Genomic DNA, 23,067 nt, shown 5'->3' on the forward strand with positions numbered 1-23,067 from the left:
ATTTAGTACTTAGTACCTTGAGTCTCACATACTTACTACCTTACAGAGGAGATACTCATCATCCCTGTTCTTTACATGAGGAAAGCATGAGATAGAGAGATCAAATACCTTGCTCAATTTCAGCCAGTTGATACCCAAATGATAAACATTCCACTATATTCTGAGATTTTCTAATTACCACATTTGTGTGTGTATGTGTGTGATGTTGATGGAACCCAGGGCATTGTGCATGCTAGGCAAGTGCTTCACCACTGAGCTATATCTCCAATCCCCTAATTATAACATTTTTATGTTTCTAGTTTTGGCATTATAATTTATGAAGGTCATTGGAAAACTCAAGTGTCCAAATAGCCTGGTTATATAATGGAAGCACTAGAAATCACATTATCTTTATCACTCTCATAAAAATCCATTGAGTGTGATGTCTTTGCAAAGTTCTATTTTGTTTCATATAGATTATCCATATGTATATAAGATAGTACAACAACTATGAAATAGGTAATCCTATAATTACTTCAATTTAAAGATAAGGAAAATGTTAACTATGAAAATATTAAGTAACTTGCTCAAGATGATCCATCTATTAAATGATAAAAGCAGGTTCCAGAGCCAAAGCCTATAGTAATAAACTATGCTGGAAACCTTAGTTACTTGCTTGAATAAGACAAGTTATCAGGGTCCAGAGGAAGACAGTGGCTGAGAGCAAAGAAAGAAGATTGGAGTGTTCAGTTGATGAGCAAAATATTAGATGTAAAGAAACAACATTCACGTTGTAATGCTCCTAAAAACAGGATTATAACAATAGTAGGGCTGGATATACAGGAATAAATATCTATATGATGTGATACAAACCTTTACAGCCTTATTTTTGTTTAACAAGACCACAGGTAGCCTCTCAAAACATACTGTGAATACTTTGGCCCTGAATGTTTCTAGACATTAAAGAAATTTCCTAAATTGAAGAGAACATTGGAGTGTATATGACCTCTAAGCTAATAAGTGATCTCCAAGATGCTTTGGATGCACAAGTTAGCTCTTTTGAACTATCACAGTAGCTGAAGAGATTTAAAGATATCATTTTTAAGTGCTCATGTTGAAGCATAATGAAGATAAATGGTTGGATCCAGGTAAAGAATTAATTTAGTCATTGAGCTGAGCTCCTGAATTTAGTCTCCGCATTTCTTTCAAACCATCTCCTAAAAAATGTCTTAGAGACAAAGCTGGCCGAGAGCAGTCTACATCCTAATTAAGTAGAGAGTTGTTGTTCTTGAATTTATTTTTGTACTTGGAAGACACATTTCTTCCTCTGCAGCTTAACGGAAGTACTGGTGAGGTGGCAGCAAAGCAAGATAACCATTTTCAAGGAGTAGCAAACGCTAAAGCTGACCTTGTAAGATCTGGAAAAGTGAGCAATTGTGTCATGCTTGAAAGCTGTAATCGTGCACTGTGTATGCAGAAAAGCCTGGATTCCTCCTCAGAGAAGGCCTATTGCTTCAGAGAACTAGTGAGGGAGAGCATGGAGGGGCTGAAAGGTACTGACCCCATACAGCTCAGGTCCTTTCCTTGCATAACCCTTAGCTTCAGTATGCAGGAGCTCTCCAGAATGGTGGGGCAGTTAGAAGATGTCAAAGTGCAAAGTTTCAAAGAACACATTTGACTAAGTCTTAATAATGGCTCCTGGGCTGAGGCTGTGTCTCTGCGGTGTGGTGCTTGCCTAGCACCTGCGGGGCCCTGGGTTTGATCCTCAGCACCACATAAAAATGCATGGATAAAATAGGGGTATTGTGTCCATCTACAACTAAAAAATAAATATTTAAAAAAAACATTTCACAGAGTACAATGCATGTTTAGGATGGCATCTCATCTAAGCCTTCTCAACATTTGATACACAAGGGAAACTCTGACTTTAAAGGTTTACAATGGTTCTTTCATAGATAGTATCTTTTTATGTATCTTCTAAATGACCCTGAGATGGAGATGTTATTAAACCACATTTTTAACTGAGCTCAGAAAAACTATATATAGATTTACATGCTAAAGCGTCTATGCCAAGTGAATCTAGGACTGTTGTTTTGTTTTTGTCATCAAAGTTATTATAATCAATTGAGAGATACAGGGCAATTTTGTATAATAGAGACATATTGGGAGAACAAATAGTTTAGAAATATTTTAATGATTATATTATGAAAATAGTATTCTGGTTATTGCAGGAAATGTGGAACACATTGAAAAAAAGCCTACATAAAGAAATAAAAGGCATTTATTATTCAACCAAAGAAACCATACTTAAATTTGTGGTACAGTTACTTTCAATAAATGCATACATTCAGATTATATAGTTGAGATCATAATGTATACAATGTTATCTTCCTTGTTTTTCATGGGAATTTTCTATTTTATTTAATATACTTGGTAAGTATCATTTTAATAAAAGACTAGAACATATGAATATAGTATAATATACTAAACTTATTATGGGCAAATCTCCTTGCATGAAGTGTACACATTTTGTATATATGGCTGGTATTATTCTTTGTAATTTCTGGAAGAGGGAATGCCTATAGCAAAGAGCACAATTACTATTAATGAACTTTCCACACATTGCCAAATTGATTTCTAGCAAAGTGGTACCATTTCATCTTTGCAAACATTGAAGATTGTCACAATAGTTTAATTCACTGATTTGATAGATGAAGATCTTATTACTTGTTTTAATGTTTGTTTATTTGAAAAATAAACAAACATTAAAAAAAATTATTTGACAGCCTGGTCACTGTACCTTGTCAAGACAACTCATTGAAGACTTGAATGAAAGAAGTATCTGTCACGGGCAGTCTGCGATACGAATTTCCCTCCAAGGGCAGAGACCCAACAATCACAAGTAACTCCCAATGGGCCAAGGTAAGTACTTCAAAGTGAGGGAGATTTGGCTATTGAATACAGTGCAGGGAGCATGGCAGGGGCCAAAGCGTGCCTGCCCTTTGTCAGCTTGTGTCTTTCTTCCACTTTGAGTATTTTTTTATTGAGTTAAGCAGTTTCAAATGCCTTCTGTGTGCCCTGCATGCCTGCATCAAGCATTCTTCCAGCATTTATTTCACAGCATGGATTCTCTGTTCCAGAAGCCTTGTCTGCACAGAGCAAAACAAGAATGGGTTCCCAGTAGAGAAACTGCGGATACTTGGTGACCCTGAGGAAGTGCCACAGCCAGTGTGTCTTTGGAGGCACTGACTTCAGTCATGTGTCACTTTTCACAATAGAAAAATCAAAGTGTCATTAACTTTCATCATTATTTGCTTTTTTTCTTTTAAATTTGACAGTTTTCTGCCCTTATTCTTATGTTTTCAGATTAGTAATTTTAAAATGTTATTATGGAAAATTTTAAATACGCAGTAGAGAGTAGTGAACTCCTTATACCCATTACTCAGCTACACTCAGCTACACACATTCCACTCAAGGGTGCTCTGGTTTAATTTATTCTAGCTCATCTCCAACCCCCACAAATACATCATTTCATCCATATATATCTCTAAAAGATGACTTTAAAAAATTGTAATATTATCTTGCCCCAAATAATTCTTTAAAATCTTCCAATAATTAGATACTCCTTAAAATTTCCCGATTACCTCATTTTTTTCCCCATTTTTCTTGAGTAGAAGTCAACATAAAATTTACACCTTACAAAGTTGTTGATTTGTCAAGGACACGTATTTTTAAAAATTTTTATTAGGTATTGATGGACTCTTATTTATTTATTTGTTTATATGTGGTGCTGAGAATTGAACCCAGTGCCCCACACATACTAGGCAAGCACTCTACCACTGAGCCACAACCCCAGCTCCAAGGACATACATATATTTTAAAAGTATAGTCTCAACTCTCCTTCTTTCTGGCAGGCATACTGGGTACTTTCAGTGGGAAATGATTTTTAATAAATGCTTATAGTGTGAATGCCAAGGGTGCTTATTGACACTGTGATGGTTATTATTTCTGGATAGAACTCACAAGTATTAGAAGGATATTTTTGTTTTGCTTGTACAGTTTTAATTGCTATTTATTTATTATTTATATAAGTCTTTTATTCCTCCCGCTGGGCATTAGGACTCTGTACTTGCTTAGTCCAATAGTCGGTGTGATTGTTATAACTAAGGGCATTTCAGGTCCTTTAAAGTGTGAGAGGGGGAATGTATCACTGTATGATATGAGTCTCAAAATATTCCTTTACATTCTGCAACATCAATGAATTAACAAGAAAAAAAAGAAGGGAAGAAGAGACTGATATTATTTGGAATAACACTGAGGAATAATGGAGCTACAAGAATCTATTGAAATCATCCAAGTTGGCTTCTTACTTTTTAGGCAGATGCATCATGGCCAGAGAGATGACTGGCTCAAAGTGACCTACATCACTGATTCTTAAATTTTAACATGGCCAGGATGTACCTGCACCATATATTTAATAATACCAGACTGTTGCGCCTTGCCCCAGAGCTCCTGATCAGCAGGTCTGGATGAGACTCTAGTGATGTTGATGCTGCCAGCACATTGACTGAGTGCCACTGGTCTACATGTTGTCTTATGAACAGCCACAGTAAGTTTTCTCCTGAGCTGAAGTCTTGTTCAAGTACAGATGAACTCACTTTATGCTACCTGGGAGAGGATGCTGGAATAATCAAGGGAATCAGGAACAGATAAACAGTGGGTTGACCCAGTGCGTACCTTTCTGGAGTGACTTTTTAGGGAGAAGATCTGCCTGCTGTTCTGAGTCTAAATCTACTTGGGATCTTCAATTTTCCATCCCATATTCATTCCTTTGGGTCAACTCCTCTTAAAAATCAAGCCCTTTAGAAAAATTCTACCTCTCCTGGCCAATTTAAGTCATTGATCTCAACGTCTGCCTGTTTCAAACTTCACCTGGGAGCTTCCTGCAAGTCTCCTACCTGCAGGCAATTTTTCTCTGAAATCCCACAGCCTCTGCCTGTCTCCTGGTTTTTGCCAGAAATACTTCTTACAGGATTTATTTAAATGTTATTGAATAGGAAGTGATCTAGCAAACTAGGTGTCTCAGAGATGCAAATTTTTAACTACAGACAAAATATTACACTGAATTTTCTGAACAACAGCCCAAGGGTTTCATTAAATGCAGCCAGAATTGCTGGAGGTTTAAGAACTCAGTCTTCAATTCCAGAATCCCCAACTAAAAACCACTTTAGGACTTTGAAGTTTCTAAATATTTTGTAACTTTTTCCAGAAATCTATCTTTCATATTTCTTGTCTATTAGTTAATTAGTGGTAAAATCTCAAAACCAATGGGCAGGTCTTAGGAAGACAGACTCTGCCCTAGAGAGAAGCACCAAGACAAAGAGTGGGCAAGACACTGACTGGCCTTGGGACACAAGTGAGCTTGCAGTGACTGGGGTCCTGCCTGTGACCCTCTTGGAAACAAAGGTTTATCTCCTACCTTTCCCCTGGGTTTGCCCTAATAGGTGATGTATGCTGCTGTAGAGAGAAGAACCAGAGGATTGAGAGTGGTTAAGGGACTCAAGACGTGTATGCATGGGGAACACATGGGACAGATAATCCAGATGATGGAAGGAGCAAAGACAAGAAGGATAGCAAGAGGATTTCTTTTGCCTACTTAATATTGCTTTTGTTTGAATCACAGAAGTTAGAATGGCATTCAGCATACACCCCATCTCTCTCTCTTTCTCTAGATATATATCAGTGTGTCAGGTCATGCATCAAAGGCCTTTTTTTTTCTTTTTTTATTTTAAAAGCAAACCTGATATCTGAAAGATGACAAAGAGTGAATGCCCTTCTGGGAATTATTCATGAGCAGATGGGGACAATAATTTAAAAATCAAGATGCCTCTTAAGAACATTGTGTTCAGTTAGCTACTGCCACCAAAATGCTGTGTAATAAGTTATCCCAAGACACAATAGCATGAAAGAGCAATTTATTTATCTTCATAGACCTGTGCCTTGGCTAAGGGTCAGTCATTTGGTCTGGCTCAGCTGGGTGGCTCTGCAGATTTCAGCCTGCTCCCATGTCTGGTATCAGTGGACTGAGGCTGGGCTCTTCTGAATGATGGAACCTCACTCCCTGAATCTTTTGTCTTCTCCTGGGACCATGGCTAGTCCAGCATGCTTTTCTCATGGTAATGAGGGAGACACAGGGGTATGTGCACAAACACTAACCCTTAAGGCCCATAACTTCCACCTTTGTCTATTGGCCAGAGCAAGTCACCTGGCAAACACAAAGCCAAGGGCCAGAAGCACATGCTGTTTCTGAAGTAGGAGGAACTGCTAAGTCTCCTGTGGTGGTAGTGGTCAAGTTATGCAATCAGGGATGGATAAAGAATTGGGCAAATCAGGCCCCTGAGCACAAACGTACACAGGTTTTATCAATTAAGTTCAACTTTGTTACATTTAAGGAAATGCAGATACAATATCATTATATTCTAAGCTAATTAATAATGCTTTGATATGAGTAAACTGTTAAAAAAAGAGAAGTAACTTTTAGCCCATCTGTCTATATCTGTTTGGTCTTTGTTCAAATTTCTTTTCTTCTTTTGCTGTTTAGATCGTTCTAATTACTTTTTCTGTGTTCCACATGCTTCCAATGCTGTACTTGCTTGCCTAGAGTGTTATTAGTCAATTAAAATTCTCAGACACTGTATTTGTCATTGCTTCATCACATTAAATATACACTGTCTTCAGAGTTGCTGCTAAAGAGCCTTCAATTCACTCTGTAAAATACCTGTCAATCACATATTTGTATAACTGACACCTTATTTCTCTCTCTCCTTGACTATTCTGTGTAATTTGTTAGTGTTTATTATGGAATTTCCTAATGCAAGTTTCTAAACTGGATCCCTTGCATCTCTTTATTGTCTCCTTTAATGATCACAACAATCCTGCAATATTGATAATGAATTTTCCTTTGCACAAACTATACTTAGGGAGATTAAATGAATTGCTAAGACCAAAGAGGTAATAGCATTGAAATTCAAACACAGATTTTTCAGCTGCAAAGTCAATGGCTTTTCTACTATTTTTCCATGTTTCTTGCTTCATCTTCCCCCACCTCCCATACACATTTCGTTTTCTAGATAGTCCGCTGAGACAGAGTGCTGGACAGATTTTTATGCCAGATATTTTGGTAGCAGATCCTTTGTACTCTCTTAAGAGCCTATGGGTTTGGCAAGGCACACATTATTATTATTCTCTCCGAAGCTGAGTGTACTAATATTTTGAAATGAAGAGATTTACACAGCCATTAAGTGGTGAGGCTGGGATGCAGGCTCAGTATATTTTTCTACTTTATCATTTAAATTACTGTATTTAATCATGGCAATTGAAAGTATGAGAGTCCACAATTTTGTTAATGGATTTAGTCAGTTGGTTTGGACATTAAAGGACTACATTTTCTTTATAAGATTCTATAAGAACTTGAGAATAATGAAAAAGTGGCTGTTCCTTATATTTCAACAACCTAAAGATATATTAGTCAAGGAGAATTACTGTGCAGTCACATAGTCCACTATGTTCTATAGCATTAGATTTATTATAGGAATTTTTAGTACATTAGCAGTCTTGGTAAATTGTTGCTGATTGCATAACTTTGTGAACAACTTAAGTTATAAGAACAGTCTAGATAACTTAAATTTATCTAAGTAAACTTCAATAAAGAAAATTGCAGCTTCTTCCCTTATATTATCTTCATTTTCCAATGAACACTTTGCATTGTAAAGATATAGCCCAAGAAACCACAAATTTCTTTTGTGCTGTTTTGATCTTCTACTAGTGTAGAAAGCCGTGTTACACCATGCTTTGCTACTGTGATGTGTAGAAACAGGATGTAAGCTGTTAGATTTTTTGCAACACCTTCCCATTAATCTGTGTCTCAAGCATTAGGAGTTTCAAAGAACCCAGTAAGTCCTCATTTGAATTAGTGTTATCCTCATGAAATTTAGAAGCTGTTTATCCTAAATTCTTCAAAACATGTTATTACCAGAACTTTTGGTTATTGATACATTTCTTTCTTTCTTTTCTTCTTCTTCTTCTTCCTCCTCCTCCTCCTCCTTCTTTTTCTTTTTTTGACAAAGACCTCTAGATGTGAAGAAAACGACAGGGAAACTATTTCTGTTTATGGAGTGGCTGCTTTACCTATTTTATCTCATTAGTGGTTCCATATTCAAATATTCCTGCGTAGGAACGAAACATGAACTGGTATTAGAATCCCATCCACCTCCATTTAAGTCTTGGCTTTTCTGAGATCACAAGGGTGAGAAAGAGTATGAAGATCTTTCTGGATCACTGAATTGTAGCTAAGGGGTCTTGTTAAATCATAGCATTTCGATTAATTAAAGCTGAACAGACTTTATTTTAACCTTATTTAATCAGAATTTTAAGGGTTCAAAACTTGGTAGATTTTCCTTCTTATTTTCTTCCAGTTCTTAGATACCTACATATCTGCAACCAAGAGATATTAGCATCATGAAGTGAGTATTAGTTTAATACTAAACTAATACTATGTTTAATGTTATGGTCATAACATAACTGACTGCAGCCTTGCTAGGCTTCAAATATACATATCCCACTGTTTTAAGACAAGAGAATGTGTCTTTGTGTAGCATTTCCAGAGAGTTCTGATATCATTCTGATTGGATCACCTTAGGTCATATATCCATTATAAGTCAATAGTTATGATTATGATTAGTGGTGAGGTGGGAGATAAAATATTGTGATCAATTTAGTTTAGTCCAAGTTGAGTACCCATTCATGGGGCTGAGACATGGACTCCTTCAGAACGACAGGGACATATTAAAATGGAAATGGGTTTTGAGGAATTATGTATAAATTATGCATAAATTATGCATAAATGGAGGCTGAGGAGACCAACAAACACAACTGTCTACAATATCATTTATTATTCCATTGAATCAAAGAGATATCTGTCCCGCTAAGAATTGTGGGGGAAATGGAAAGAATAAGACATAGTTCTTACCTTGGGTATCTGTATTTTGTTATGGAGAAGAGCTAAATTAATAGCTGTGTCAAAACTTGAAATGATATGATATAAAAGAAGTATGACTAACTTTTAAGGCAGGTAGGAGAGTTACTTTTTTGGGAGGAATGATGAAATGTTCTTGGAGGGGTGAAATGATAATAGAGCATGAAAAGCTAATTAAGAATATTTTGGCCACGTGTATTAAGTTGGTGAGGGAAACTGGGACACAGAAAAAAATAAATCTTGTTAGGTAACAGGATAGACAGAGAGTTTAGAAAAACAAATAATGCTCAAGTCTTAAGTAGAAAACAAAGGACTCCAAAGAGTCAAAATGACTCTTTTATTTGGAATCAGTACACCTTGTAGGCATAGTAAAGAAGTGAAGACCAAAGTATCATTTCTTTTTTAAAATGTTTTAATTGGTATGTTATAATCACAGTAGCAGGATTCAGTATCATATCCTCATACATGCACATAACATAATTTGCTCAATTTCTTGTTGGCTGAAAGTGGTAACTTCTGTATTTTTCGGTGAATTAATACCATTTGTTCAAGAAACTAATGCACTGCAATGTTTGGGGATTTTTTTTTCTCCAGTTTATGTGGTTTCCTCTTAAGAATTTCTGTTTCTAAATGATGTTTCAACTACTTTCCTTATATCTCTTTTGTTCTAAAATGGAACGTGACAGCTAAGTTTTCAACTGACATTTTTTATTTCTAAATATTTAGGGGAACGTTTTCCTTCATATGCTGTAGAGGGATAACATGCCTGCCAAGAGGCTGAGAATATTGTGAACACTGACTAGGGTCTAGATTTATATAAGGTTCCCAGGAAGACATAGGCGAGTTCCTTGGCCAGAGAGCCTCAGATTTCCATGATGGGGAAAGAAGGCCATGTTCAGCCCATGACTGTCTGACAACAGATGGGCCTTGCTAATTATGCATGTCTTCAACTAAGGTTCAGATTTACTTTATATCTTGAACATAGAGTAGATATCATCAGGGAAAACATGGATGAGTCTTTGTGAGAAGAAGAATAAAAATCTGTTTCCAAGTAAATGAAAGGGAAAGCTATGCTTTCTTTGAGTCTTAAGCATACGGTCTAAAACAGAACTAAAAAGAGGAATAGCAAATATGTTTCTCACGGAAATATCTCTTCCCCCACAAAAGTTAATTGGATTGAGGATGTCTCTGAAAAACTAGGATGAGATAGTCAAAGTCTACATGGAGATTGTATATTTGCTGATAGATATGCTTTAGACTATAACAGAGAAGATCACATTGATCATTAACATGCATTTGGTATTTGCCCTATGAGCTAATTCAGTGCCATCCCCTGATATTTCCTGTCTCCACTTTCTTTCTCACCCTTTCTCTATCTGCCAAGTCCTTTCCACCCTCCTGCTCTACTTTAACATCAGCTTCTCTTCTGAGGCTTTCCTGGGTTACTCCTTCTCATAGGTTGGCTTATTCTCCCACCACTCTGCTCTCGTGGCATGGTCTTATGCTACCTTCATGTATTTCTACTCCATGGGTCTGTCTCCCTCACTAAACGATAAACTGCTTGAGAATAGTTGTTCTTCTTTATTTTGTATCCTTCATTCATTTACTGTACAACCTTTACACATCAATTAGGCTAACACATGTATCTTAAGTAAAATTTTTCATATGGTTCCTGAACATAATTGTGTAATAAAATATGCACCAGGAAGTGAATGCTCTGGTCTCAGCCTGAGAAAGTACTTATGTTTCTCTCTCTCTCAGCTAAAATAAATTCATTATATTGAAAAGATTATAAATAGCCAGGGATATGAGAAGCCTTAAGCAAATAGTCAATAAAATATTTAGTATTTTCTATGTGCCCAGAGACAAACTAGTGATGGTCTAAGCGGTCATGGTCACCTCCCTTATGAATGTTCTAGTCTAATGATGAGAATTTCCACTTAATATGCAAATCTACAAGTATATTTACCACTTGACATCATATTAAATGCCATGAAGAAAGCAAACAGTGATTCAAGATAAAATAGAAACTTTAGAGAAAATATGAGTCAGAAAATTGTTTTTGCTGATGAGCTTGATTTAAGACAGAGAGAGTGACTTCTGTTCATGCTACTTCCTGAAAAAGTAGCTAGTTGTCAAAGGAAACATTTCTCAGCAGGAATGATAGATGAACTGGTATTAGAACCCCATCCGCATCCATTTAAGTCTTGGCTTTTCTGAGATCACAAGGATGAGAGAGAGTATGAAGATCTCTCTGGATCACTGAAATGTAGCTAAAGACTATTGTTAAGTTTTCAATGCAGGCAAGTAGTACAAAATTTGAGGATGCAGTGTCTCAAACAGGGCTCTGATTCACTGTACTCTGCTATCTTAGGCTTCCCTGATCAGGGTGTGGGGAGCAAGCATTTTGGAGGCATAAAGAGTAAGCTTTACAGTTTGTATATGGGGAGTTTCACCAGATCATCTGAATTTTCTCCTATACTCCAGAAAAGCTGTGATATAAGCATCAGCAATTTGTACTTCAAAATGTCCACATAGCCTTAGCTGGTTCAGATGTTACAGAATCAGAGGTGGGACCGCGAAACAATGCCTTTGGCTTCTTGCTAACTAGCATTATCAGACAATAGTTCTGCAATTTGAGTACAAGATGGAAGTTGGTATGAGCTAAGAAAAAGAGGAAGACAGGGCTACAAAGTCCAGGCCTTTATCATGTCATAGAATCTCAGCATTGGCCACCTTATCTGACCATCAGATTTGGTGATAAGTTTTCTGTACAAAAATCTGTCAAAAAATTTTCCAACCCATGTTTGAATATCTGCATAGAGAATTGATGGTTGTTAGCTCTTCTAACCATTCTATCATCTAATATGGATCTCACTGTGTTTAATAATGGATCTATTTTGGTTCTGGCCTTCTTGTACAGAGGCCAACATGTTCCTAGCAGCTTAGTTACTTTCTGCAAAAATATTGACATGCACCCCTCACCCTTTGCTGCACATATCTGTCAATCATGAGTCACTGTTGTCAGATGAGAACACACTGTCTAAACTGAGTTCACTTTGGCTATGTTTAGAATGTGCAGCTCAGAGGCAGCTGGAGTTGAGAATTCAGTGGGAAATTGAAAAAAATTAATGACACAATCCTTCTTGTTTCCCAAGATTTTTGCCAGAAAAGACTCCAATTCCTGTGTATGGGGGCAAGAGCTAAATTTTTGGAGGGAAGAGGTGAGGAAATGCTCCTGAGAGCATCAGAGCCAGGCTAAAACCAGTATCTGAGGGGTGGCTGGTGTTGGGATGGTCCTTGGTTAGAAAGGAACATCTAAGCTATGGCTGGATCCATGAAGTAAGAGAAAGGAGTATAGATTGAGGGCAGTTGGGTGAGTTTCAGTGAGGCTGATGTTACAAAAGGACCCCGGGGAGGTGAACCAGGAGCCAAGAAGAAGGCAGGAAGAGGAAAGATGACACATCTCAGGTCTGGAACTTCCATAAGGGGGCCATATCTGGCCACTCATGTGTGGATGGCTGGGCACAGGGTAACAGTCCTTGTGCCTCTCTGTGGCTACATGTGGTCCTCCTTGGACTCAACCCTCTGGGGCTAAGCAGGTGGGTAGGGCCTATTATAACAATCTCTCAGCATGATTTCCAATCTCAAACAAGGGGAGACAAGGACCTAACGTTAAAAAAATAAAGAGAAATTAAGAAAGGCTCAGTGTTCTCTCTAGGACAAATTTAATTTTGGTAATCAAAATTTTAATGCAGTTTTGTTTTTCTTCTTACATTGCAAGCTGATGAACTGCTTTTCAAGACATTTATTGGCTTTAGAGAATACCAAGTGAACCAATTCTAATTATTTCTCCAAGACTCCTGCTAATATTCAAATTAATTGCCTTTAAAGATCCTTTTAACTGGTCATACAGAAATAAACACTGCAGTGAGAAACCAAGGACTGATAAGCTGAGAATTCTCAGCTCAGACAGAGAGTATGGATGAAGCAGGGAAGGAATGTCCATTTCTTTCTTTTCTTTTTTTTTTTTCCCCAGCAGGGGATGGCAATGTCAGTGGCTCTGACATTGTACCTGTTAGGTGATACAGAACATGGGCTTCAGAGTCAAATATCCTGATGGTCTCATCTCAGTGCTGCCAATTGTTAGCTGAGAAAATCTGGGAGAATTGCTTAACTTCTCTGAGCCTCAATTTCTTCATCTAATATTTTGGATGAAAAGATGGTTTGAGAGGATTCCAAGTAACATGAAATTCCATCATAGTGTCAGGAATGGACAAGGCACTCAGGACCTGACACTCTATAATTATCAACCACTTGTGCTGCCACAGATGCACTCATTATGGGTGAGAAATGATAAACCCAGAGGTATCTGGGACTAGGAATGGAATAAGAATGATCCTCAACAGATTTACTTGGCTACTTTCTCGGGAGCTTTGATTTGAAGAAATTAGCTTTGATCTGAATGAGCTGATTTATCAAGTTCACTTTGGGAGTGTAGTGCTTTCCTATCATGGATTTTGGTTAATTCTACAAATGGAGTGCCTTCTTTCCCTCAATAAAGGGGTTCACATTTGCTAAAATCACTTTCCATTTCTGGTCCTCCTCAGCATTTCTGTTTGCATGACATCTAAACTTACTGGCAGCTTATATTTGCCTCCAAGATGGAAGCCAGTGGTACTACCTGGGCACTTTCTGGGTGTGAAAGAGAGGCACCATTTGAACAGAAAAACACCTTTAGAACTTTTGTTTACCCTTTGCTTAGCTCACTGAAGCCTGAGAATTTAATGTATGTCTCAAGGGCTGATGAGTTACTTGAGGATGGTACTTTCCTCTTGCTCATTTTAGAATTTTTCCTACAAGAACAGGGAGTAAAGACTGTTGGCTGATTGAAGTCATCTGGGTTACATATTTTAAAACCACTTAATATGAACAACTTAAATTAGAAAGCAGGAATAAACTTTTGACTTTAAGTCATATTTTGTATTTTTCAATGGAAATCTGGCACTATAAATCTATATCTATAAATATTTCCATGCTGGATGACCACACTTTTCTTGGACATTACCTTCTGGAAATCATCCAAAATATGTAAAATGCTTAAATTGCAAAAGCATTTATCATAGTTACTTATAACAACAGTAAGTTGGAAACACACCATCCCTGCCAATTTGATTAAATAACTTTGGAAGCATCTACTTGATGAGATATTATATAATCATTGAAAAGTACAGGGACATCAAGGCTCAGTACTTTGATAAATTGCTAGTGAAAAATATTTGGTTGAAAATTGAGGTACAATGTGATTATAACTATCAGACTAACATGCTTAGAAAGAAACTAGCAGGGAATATACGAAAATATTTGAAAGAGTGGAAAATTCTTCTGCTTATTTAATTTTTCTTTATTTAATTGTGTTGCCTCATTTTGTAATAAGATAAAAGACAGAAACACTGAAAAGAAAAGGAAATAAAATTCTGGGAGTCGCTAAGGGGAGATAAAACTGCTGTTGAAGCAGATAAGCAGGTGGACAGGTAAATGCATGAAATAGTCTAGTGATGAGTCTAGTGAAATAGTCTAGTAATAGTCTACCATGATTCTGTGGATGCTCATGAAAATAGCATTCTTTCGTGATTTCCTGTTCTTGCTTCATTATGTTTTGGTGCCTCATGGAGTTTATTGCTGAATACAATAGTCCCCTCCTGAGGGGATTCGTTTGGAGGCTCCTCCTGGCTGGCTGAAACTGCAGATACAGCAAACCCTATAACTTAATGCCTTTTCCATCTTAACCAAGTCCTTGTCACTCACTGTTGCAATATATTTTGCAGTTTGAGGTGTAACAGGCAGACTAGTACAATATTTGTCCTTCTTCTTCACAGTTTCAGAGAGTGAAAATGTTTTCTAACCTTAGATGTCAGCAACTTCAACCTTGGCATAAGTTTTTCTTTCTATCCTTCATAGGTCAAGAAGTTTCTTCTTTTTACTTCAAGGAAGCACTTTATGACCTTTCTCTGGCGTATGCAAATTACCAGCATCACTTTTCTTGTGATTTGGCACTGTTATTAGACAAACTAAGGGTTACTTGAGCATGATCACTGTGATACTGTGACATCTGAAAGTATATATAACTACTCAGTGACTAAGGAGTGGGTAGTATAAACAGTATGGACACATTGGACAAAGAAATGATTCATGTCTTGGGAGGGATGGAGTGTAAGATTTCATCATGCTACCTAGAGTGGCATGCAATTTAAAGCTTATGAATTGTTCAGGTTGGAAATTTTCCGTATAATGTTTCTGGACCACAGTTGACTGTGGATAACTGAAACTGTGGAAAGTGAAACCACAGAGAAGGGAGGAGTACTATATCCACATTTGTCTGTCTGAAGCCCTTCTCCTTTAAATGTTTACATAAACATGTTTCTCTGGCATATTGCTTCTCTATCTTTTGAGATTGGGGATTAGGTAGACGAGATGGTATGGCAAAGCTGGTAAATCTGCCACAGCATCACAGGTCACCCAAGAATTCCAGACACCACTTCACAGACTTATTTCTTAAGAACAATTCACAATCTCTGGAAATCAAGAAATTAATTTGAAGCAATAGTTCTAGTAGAAGTCTATTTTAGTTAGCTTTTTTGTCACTGTGACCAAAAGACCTGACAGAAACAATTAGAGGAGGAAAAGTTTATTTGAGGCTCACAGTTTCAGAGGTCTCTGTCCATAGATGGCCAAATCCATTGCTTTGTTCTGAGGTGAGGCAGAACATTATGGCACAAGGGTGTGGCAGAGGGAAGCAGCTCAAACATGGAATTCAGGAAGCACAGAAAGAACTCCACTCACCAAGGACAAAATATAAATCTCAAAGTTATGTCCCTACTGGTCTGTCTCCTCCAGCCACACCCTACCTGCCTTCATTTAAAAATTAATCCACTGATTAGGTTACGACTCTAACAAACAAATCATTTCACCTCTGAACCTTGCACTTGTCTTATATATGAGCTTTTGGGGGATACCTCATATATAAACTATAATGGGCTGGGGGACATCAGTGAGGATCAGAAGTCACTGAACATCTCCATACTTCTAGACCAAAGCCCATACTTCTGTGCAAAGCTCTTCCCAGGAATGGAAAGTTCGTGGACTGGTCCTTGTAAAGAAGCAGGTGGTGAAACAGGTGTTAGATGTGTCTTGCCGAGCAATTTAGGCTTCTGTCTATAAAAACACAAAGCCTCTGAGTTTCAACCTCACGGAGTTTAGACCTCAACTTCTGCTTCTCTTCTAGTTAACCAAAAGACATCATCACCAGTTACAAAGTCAGCACCATGTTTAACTCCTCAAGTGATAGGAGAAATAATAGAATTGAATAGAGAAATGGTAGAATGTTGTTCTTTGGTGGAAATGGGTATTTTGATTAGCTGCAGGTCTTTCATTCAAAGGTGCTTAACTAAGCAATTGTTTGCCACTGTAGTGGAAGACCCAAGAGACTCCTTTCAAACTTCTGTAACAGTCTGTGAATAGGAAGATGACTATGACAGAGTGCAAAAAGGAAAAGAAAAATGTCGTGTGTGGGGGGAACTTTTTGTATGCTACTTAGGCATATCATTCTCTCAAATGGATTTCTGCAGTTGATTTTTATTGTTGTATTTCACCTGTTCCTGATATTTTTAGACAGCTTTGTTTTTCTTTCTTTCTTTCGTTCTTTTTTTTTTTTTTTTTTAGCTACCCTGAGATGGTCCTTAATGTGGGAGCTGTCATCCCAGAGTCTTTTCTCAATACATTTTGGATAAACTGCTGTTTGATTTTCCCATAGTGAGTGATTAAAGTGACTGCTGCTATTCTTTTTCAGCAAAAATAACAAAATGTAATTGGCTGTAAGGCTATTTCGAAGGCAGGGTTGCCATTTATCCACCAACAATCTCATGTTAGGAAATCTGTTCTGTTTCTTCTAGCTGTGTTGGATATTCATCCTGGCTCTGTCCTGGAAGGGGGAGTATCAGGTGGACTTAAATCAGGGCTCTGCCATATAGATGCTGGCTTCCACCTACAGGTGGTCTCTGGAGTCCACCTGTAGCAGTGCCACATCATGGGAACAGTTCTGGAACGGAACCCAGGACCTGAGATTTAGCTGACATCCAATTGTGTTAAGGTCCTTGCATGGGCTCAGTGTCTTCCTCACTTTAACAGCAGTTGTGATCACCATGCTTCACTCTATCACTATGCTTCTGTGATTTTTGCCTTCTGATCTATGGGACAATTGTCCATTCTGCTTTGGAGACACAGTGGGAACAGGGATGGGTCTGGAGAAGGGTGAGAAAAAAGCAAGATGATAGTGGGAAGCACTGTGAAGACTATGAGTAGGGTTGGTTCCCTTGTATGGAGTGCTCAGGGGTAGGATCCATGGGCCCATCTGTTCAGCGTGCAGTAGGAGAAAAGGAATCCAAAGACAGAGTCAGGAGCAAAGAAGAATGAGTGATAAGTTCAGAAAGACCTTTTATCTGGGTCTCCCAGAGCTCTTGAGTATTGCCACTGAGCTGTCCAGATAGTACTTCTCTGCTCTGCCCTGAGGGTAGTCATTAGTACTGTTGAGTCTCTGTCTTTTTGGGGGGATGTGGGTGCAGGAGTGCTGGGGATTGAACCCAGGGCCTTACGCATGATAAGCATATGATCTACCACTGAGTTACCTCCACCTGCTCTGTCTTAGTTCTTTATATTTTTTCCTCTCCTTCCTCATCACCAAGGTTCAGGTTAGACACAGTCTCTCTCTTTCTTTTTAAATGATGACTTTACTGAGATGACTCACCAAATATAATATTTATCCTTTCTTTATTTTTAATTTATTTTTTATTGGCACATTGTATATAATAATGAGATTTGTTACATATTCCTACATGCACGGGGAAAGAAAACTCACCCTTTTAAAGCATACAATTCAATTGGGATTTAGAATATTCACAAACCTGTAGAGATAATTTCTCCTTTTTATAAGTAGAAGAAGGAACAAATTATAAATCATTCATATTGAGCATAATTTCAGATGTTGACTTTGTATTATTTTCTTTTAAAACTTGTTTATGCACTATGATTGCTTGTCTGTTTTCTGTTTTCTTTTTTCCTTCCTGCCTCTGATTGGATTGATTGGGTTTGCTGTGCTTCATTTTTTCCTTTGAGTAATTTGTAAGCCAGATACCAACTTCTGTTCACCAAGCAATTGCCCTGAAATTTTCATCAAGAGTTTAATCTCACACTTTCCGATTTCTCGACAATTAAATGGCAATATCAACTTCCTTCCTGGTAAAACAAAAATGTTGGCATACACCCTTTGTTTTATGTTCCCCACTCTCACTATGTTGAAACCCATAGGAATTTTAATTTTGTGTTGTCATTAACATTTTAGATTTAGTTGTGTTGTTTCATTTACACTTTAGCTTACTACTGTATTTTTTGGCATCCTATATATTTTCTTTTTGGGTTTTTTTTTCATTTAGCTGGAATATATATTCTTAATTCAGGGGATATCCCAGAGAGATAAATATTCTGAGTATTTGTGTGTCAGAGCATGCCTCTCTTCTTCACTCTCTTGAATACTAGTTTGGTAGAAAGGAGAATTTCCAATTCAAAATAGTATTTCAAAACCATTCAGATATTTTTCCAGCATTCAATATGTCAAACTCTGATGACTGTTTATAATTTTTTCATAGATTTTCTGATGTTTCTGTGCTCTCTGGGAACTTGGAAGAAGTCTGGTTTCGTTCATTCAGCAATTGTTTATCAAGAGGCTCTTACACAAAGGCACTGTTCCAGATTCTAAAGGTAAAAATGTGAACAGAGCAGATGTCTTGTCCTCATGTTGCTTGAATTCCAGTGGAAGGAGCAACAAGGAAAACAAACACAGGAGAAAAACCATGTGCTATGTCATTAGCAAGTTTATTTTGGTTCTTGGTTTCAGAGGATAGTCTGCAGTTAGCTGAGTCCATAACTCAGGGCCCAAGGTGAGGCAGATCATCATGGCTGCAGGGAAAGATGGGGTGTAGGGAGCACAGGAACAGCCACAGGAAAGATAAACCCTTCCAGGGCATGCTCCCAGTGACCCACTTCCTGCAGCCATACCCACCTGCCTACAATCACCACCCAGTTAGTTCATTCAAACTGGGATGGATGGATTCAATTCTTTAGATGTAAATCATTGTAAACGATTGTAAAAATACAATCATTTTGATTCCAAACATTCCTGCATTAACCCAGGAGCTTCTGGAGAACACCTCATATCCAAATCATAAGAGGTGTGCTGGTTAGAAGTGGCTAAGTATCAACATTAAAGAAAATTACTGAAAAAGTGATCTGTGACTGGAGGCATGAAGGAGGTGAGCATGTAAGTAGTGTGATTTCTGGAAAAAGAGGAGCCACATAGGAAGAACTTCATGTGAATAGAACCTGAGGCAGGGCATGCCAGTCCTGTTTGAAGAAAGCAAGTAGTTATCATGTTTATTTGGCATATATTAATGAAGGGGAAACTTATAGGAGGTAATATCAAAGACAGAGAATGAGAAGGATCACTTACATCCAGAAGGACTGTATAGACCATTTCTAAATCTTAATTGGACTCTGAGTAAGATGAGAAGCCATTGAGGATTGGGAGAAGAAGGATGGCATTTTCTGCTTTACCTTTAGAGAGATTACTCTGGTTATAGAGTTGTGAATACACTGTAAAAGAAACAGTTCAGTAAGAGAGTAGAATAAGAGAGGATTCCTGAGTTTGCTGTTATGATCCCAGGAATCAGTGATGTGACTTGAACCACAGTCATTGCAATGTGCGTGGTGAGAGGTACACCAATCCCAGATTTACTTAATTTAATATTTTGTAATATTATAATTTAGAGATAATTTTTACACAGGACATTTACAGAAATGTTGTAAGCATGGGTATAAAGAACTTCAATGCCTGCTTTGCCTAAATCCCCAATTTTAATTTTTACCACATTGACTTTTCATGTTTATATACATATTATATGTAATATGTATATTATAATTTCTTGGATCAATCTGAAAAGAAACCAAGAACATGATGATTTTTATCCCTATGATATGCAGTGCACATTTTTCTAAAGACAAGATATTCTTTTATATAACTGCATACAATGATCAAATTTAGGAGCGTAGCATAGATGAAATTCTATTACTTAATCTATAGGCTCTGTTAATATTTTGCAATTATACCAGTAATGTCCTCTACAAAAAAAAAAAAAAAAATCCTACCTAGAGATCCTATGTGGACTATTATGTGTGACAGGGGATAGAAATGGTGGTGAATTTGGGAATAAAACAAAAAAATCAGGGAGGAATGCCAAGCTTTCAATCAAGCAACTGGAAAGTAAAGTCACTACTACCAGAGGCTGGGAGGACTTTGAAGGAACAACTTTTGTGTCTCTCTGGGAATGTGGGAGTGGTATCCAGCTTTGAAGTTTGAGATGCTCATTAAACATCAATGTGAATATGAAAATGTGTTCTCTGTGATTTGACATTCCATCTTCATTTGTCTAAATATGAGAATTTTCTATTAGTTTAGCACAGCATTAGTAGGCTCTTTCAAAACAAAAATTTCATCTTTTTATGCATAGTAAATATTCTTACTTAGTTAAGTATTCCATTTCATTTTTCTGTCTCCTGATTGTTGGAACTTCTAGTTTTGCCCTAGGAGTTTCTTACCTTTTCTTTTTATCTTTCATCCCTTGACCTTTTTGTTATTATTATTCCATCTTTGTAGATCTCTTTGAATATTCTTGTAAGCTCACTGACTGTGAAGTAGGACATTTAAAAAAAAATTCAATAACAACGGAGTCTTTTTTTTTTTTAACATCATTCTCTTTCCTCTGAGGGCATTTATAGATGTTTTGCCTTTTTAGCTTACTAATTAGTCTTGGTTCTTTTGCCTGAGGAATTTGGTCTCCATCTAATGTGGCATTTATTTTCCTAAAACATTTAGTGATTATTTCTTGTCTTTTTATGTTTGTACTTGATCTGATTTGTACTTGCCATGAAGAATCTCGAGCACAATCTTTCCTTTCCAACCCATGTTTTTAATGTTTGTTTAGTTTGGAACTGGCACTGACTGATGCTAATCCTTATACTATTTAAACTTGACTGACATAATGGCCAGCTAATGATATCATGCTTCTGTCTCGCCCTTCTCTAACTCTTCCTTTATTATCAAAATGATTTTGAAGTTAAAATGTTGAATGCTATTTGAGATTATAAAATCCACTGCATCTCATATTTTTCAGTATAGAATAGGAAATCTTGAGTGTGGCAACATAGTGGGTAAGCCTCATCTGCAGACACTCATCTGTATTTCATTAATATATTTTAAATTTCAGGTGTTTCTGGCTGTTGGTAATCCCCTAAACATGCATCCACTCTTTACTCTGACTCTTTGATTGAGTGCTTTATCTTGTCTCTATGTCCAGAACTTCAATTCATCCTTCAAGATTAAGTACCCATCAAATACCTGTACCCATTTTGATACCTTCACTGTGACTAGATCTTAAAATAACTACCCTCTTTTCTGAAATTTTACAGCACTTTTTTACTTCCCTATAGGGGTTTCTTTAATAATCTACGTATCCCTATCTCTCTTGCCAAATGGAAAGAGATATAAATGCAATGATGTTTACTCCATTTCTGAATCTTTCCTACCTACTATACAATAAACATTTAAAAATTATATTATTTGTTTAATAAGTGAAGTGAGAAATCCAAGATTATAGGTGCTCTTTTGTTTTGAAAAGGGTAGAAGTCCTGGTAACTGTGGTCTATACACTTATAAGGATGTGGATTGCTTAACATTATTTTGGAGGATTCTGAAAACTTTGTAGGACTCTAATTTAGTAGGCTGGTCTCTGATGTTGGTTCTATCGTAGATTTTTGTAAAACAACCACAGAAACCAGTTCCATGTCTCACTTCTGAGATTGGGGTAGTCTTTGGGCAATGGGGAATGACCACTGAGGCCCAAGAAACATTGTGGGCAAGGCAATGGGAAGTGAACTGGTAAGACACAAGGAAATTGCCATTAACCAAGTCTTAGGTAAATCCAAGGAGCTCTCCTGTGTGTGGGTTGAAGTTAGAACAAAACAAGAAAAAAATCATGCAGGCAAGATGACAGAATCCTACTGCTCTACCAGGATTGGGAGAGGCTGGTTTAGAGCTACAAAAACCAATGGACCCTGTTCCAATATATTGTGCTAATAGGTAAATCAGGAGATGGATCTATCTATCTATCTATCTATCTATCTATCTATCTATCTATCTATCAAGATATATACAGAATTAAATATGTTCTTTTAGAAACCAAAGTGTTTTAAGTAGGAAAATGAGAGTGGACGGGACTCAAGCAAACTTGAGTTTGAGGCAAGACTTAATTCTAGACTTCTGAATTCAATTGCAGAGAATAAGAAGAGATCCCTGCCTAGGAGGGAGAGGTTCATGTCTAGGATGAGGTGGTCGACACATTGCCAGAGAGGTAGCCATGCTTCCTTGGGAGAGCTTGCTCAGGACCCATCGTTTATTTCTGGGATCCTGACATTAGTTACTGGTCTAGACCCAAATGTGGCTCTATCAAAGAAAGTAATGAGGTCAATGATTTTTTCATCATTATTTTATTCATTCAACTAACAACCTGTGTCCACTATTTTAGAAAATTATGCTAACATTGAAAGAAATTCAGAATCAAGAGGTCCACAAGGGACTAAAATATGAAATAAGGAAGGAAGAAAGCAATTGAAAATGTCTGCAAGGCTAGGCAAGGGCTCCTGAAGGATGTGGAATCTGAGCTTGTACATCAGGGATGTATAATAGCATGAGAATAGGGCAGAATATTTTGGAAAGAGGAAATACAATGAAGACACATGGGTGAGATATCAAAACTGAATGATAAAGTAAATGTTAATGTTTTTTTTTTTTTTAAATCCCTGGTTCCTTGTATTGGTAATGGATTGTTTCTAAGACATCCATTGCCTTCTTACAAGTCTTAAATGAGTTGGCTGCCTTTGTTGGAGTA

At 37.2% G+C, this 23,067-nt stretch overlaps 1 protein-coding gene across 2 annotated transcripts in view; it reads left to right on the plus strand.

Annotated features, from left to right (window-relative positions):
* The window catches only part of LOC114096196 (probable G-protein coupled receptor 141), a 50,476-nt gene that overhangs the window by 15,916 nt on the left and 11,493 nt on the right, over nucleotides 1-23,067 (plus strand). The window contains exons 3-4 of one of the 2 annotated variants that reach the window (XM_027939664.2): nucleotides 2,766-2,901; nucleotides 18,715-18,826. The exons of the other annotated variant lie outside the window; for it this stretch is intronic. The gene's annotated coding sequence lies outside the window, so the exon portion shown is untranslated. The remainder of the gene's footprint in view (nucleotides 1-2,765; nucleotides 2,902-18,714; nucleotides 18,827-23,067) is intronic. 2 annotated transcript variants of the gene reach the window in all.

Source organism: Marmota flaviventris, chromosome 1, assembly GCF_047511675.1.
Source record: "Marmota flaviventris isolate mMarFla1 chromosome 1, mMarFla1.hap1, whole genome shotgun sequence".
In the NCBI taxonomy this organism is placed as follows: Eukaryota; Metazoa; Chordata; class Mammalia; order Rodentia; family Sciuridae; genus Marmota; species Marmota flaviventris.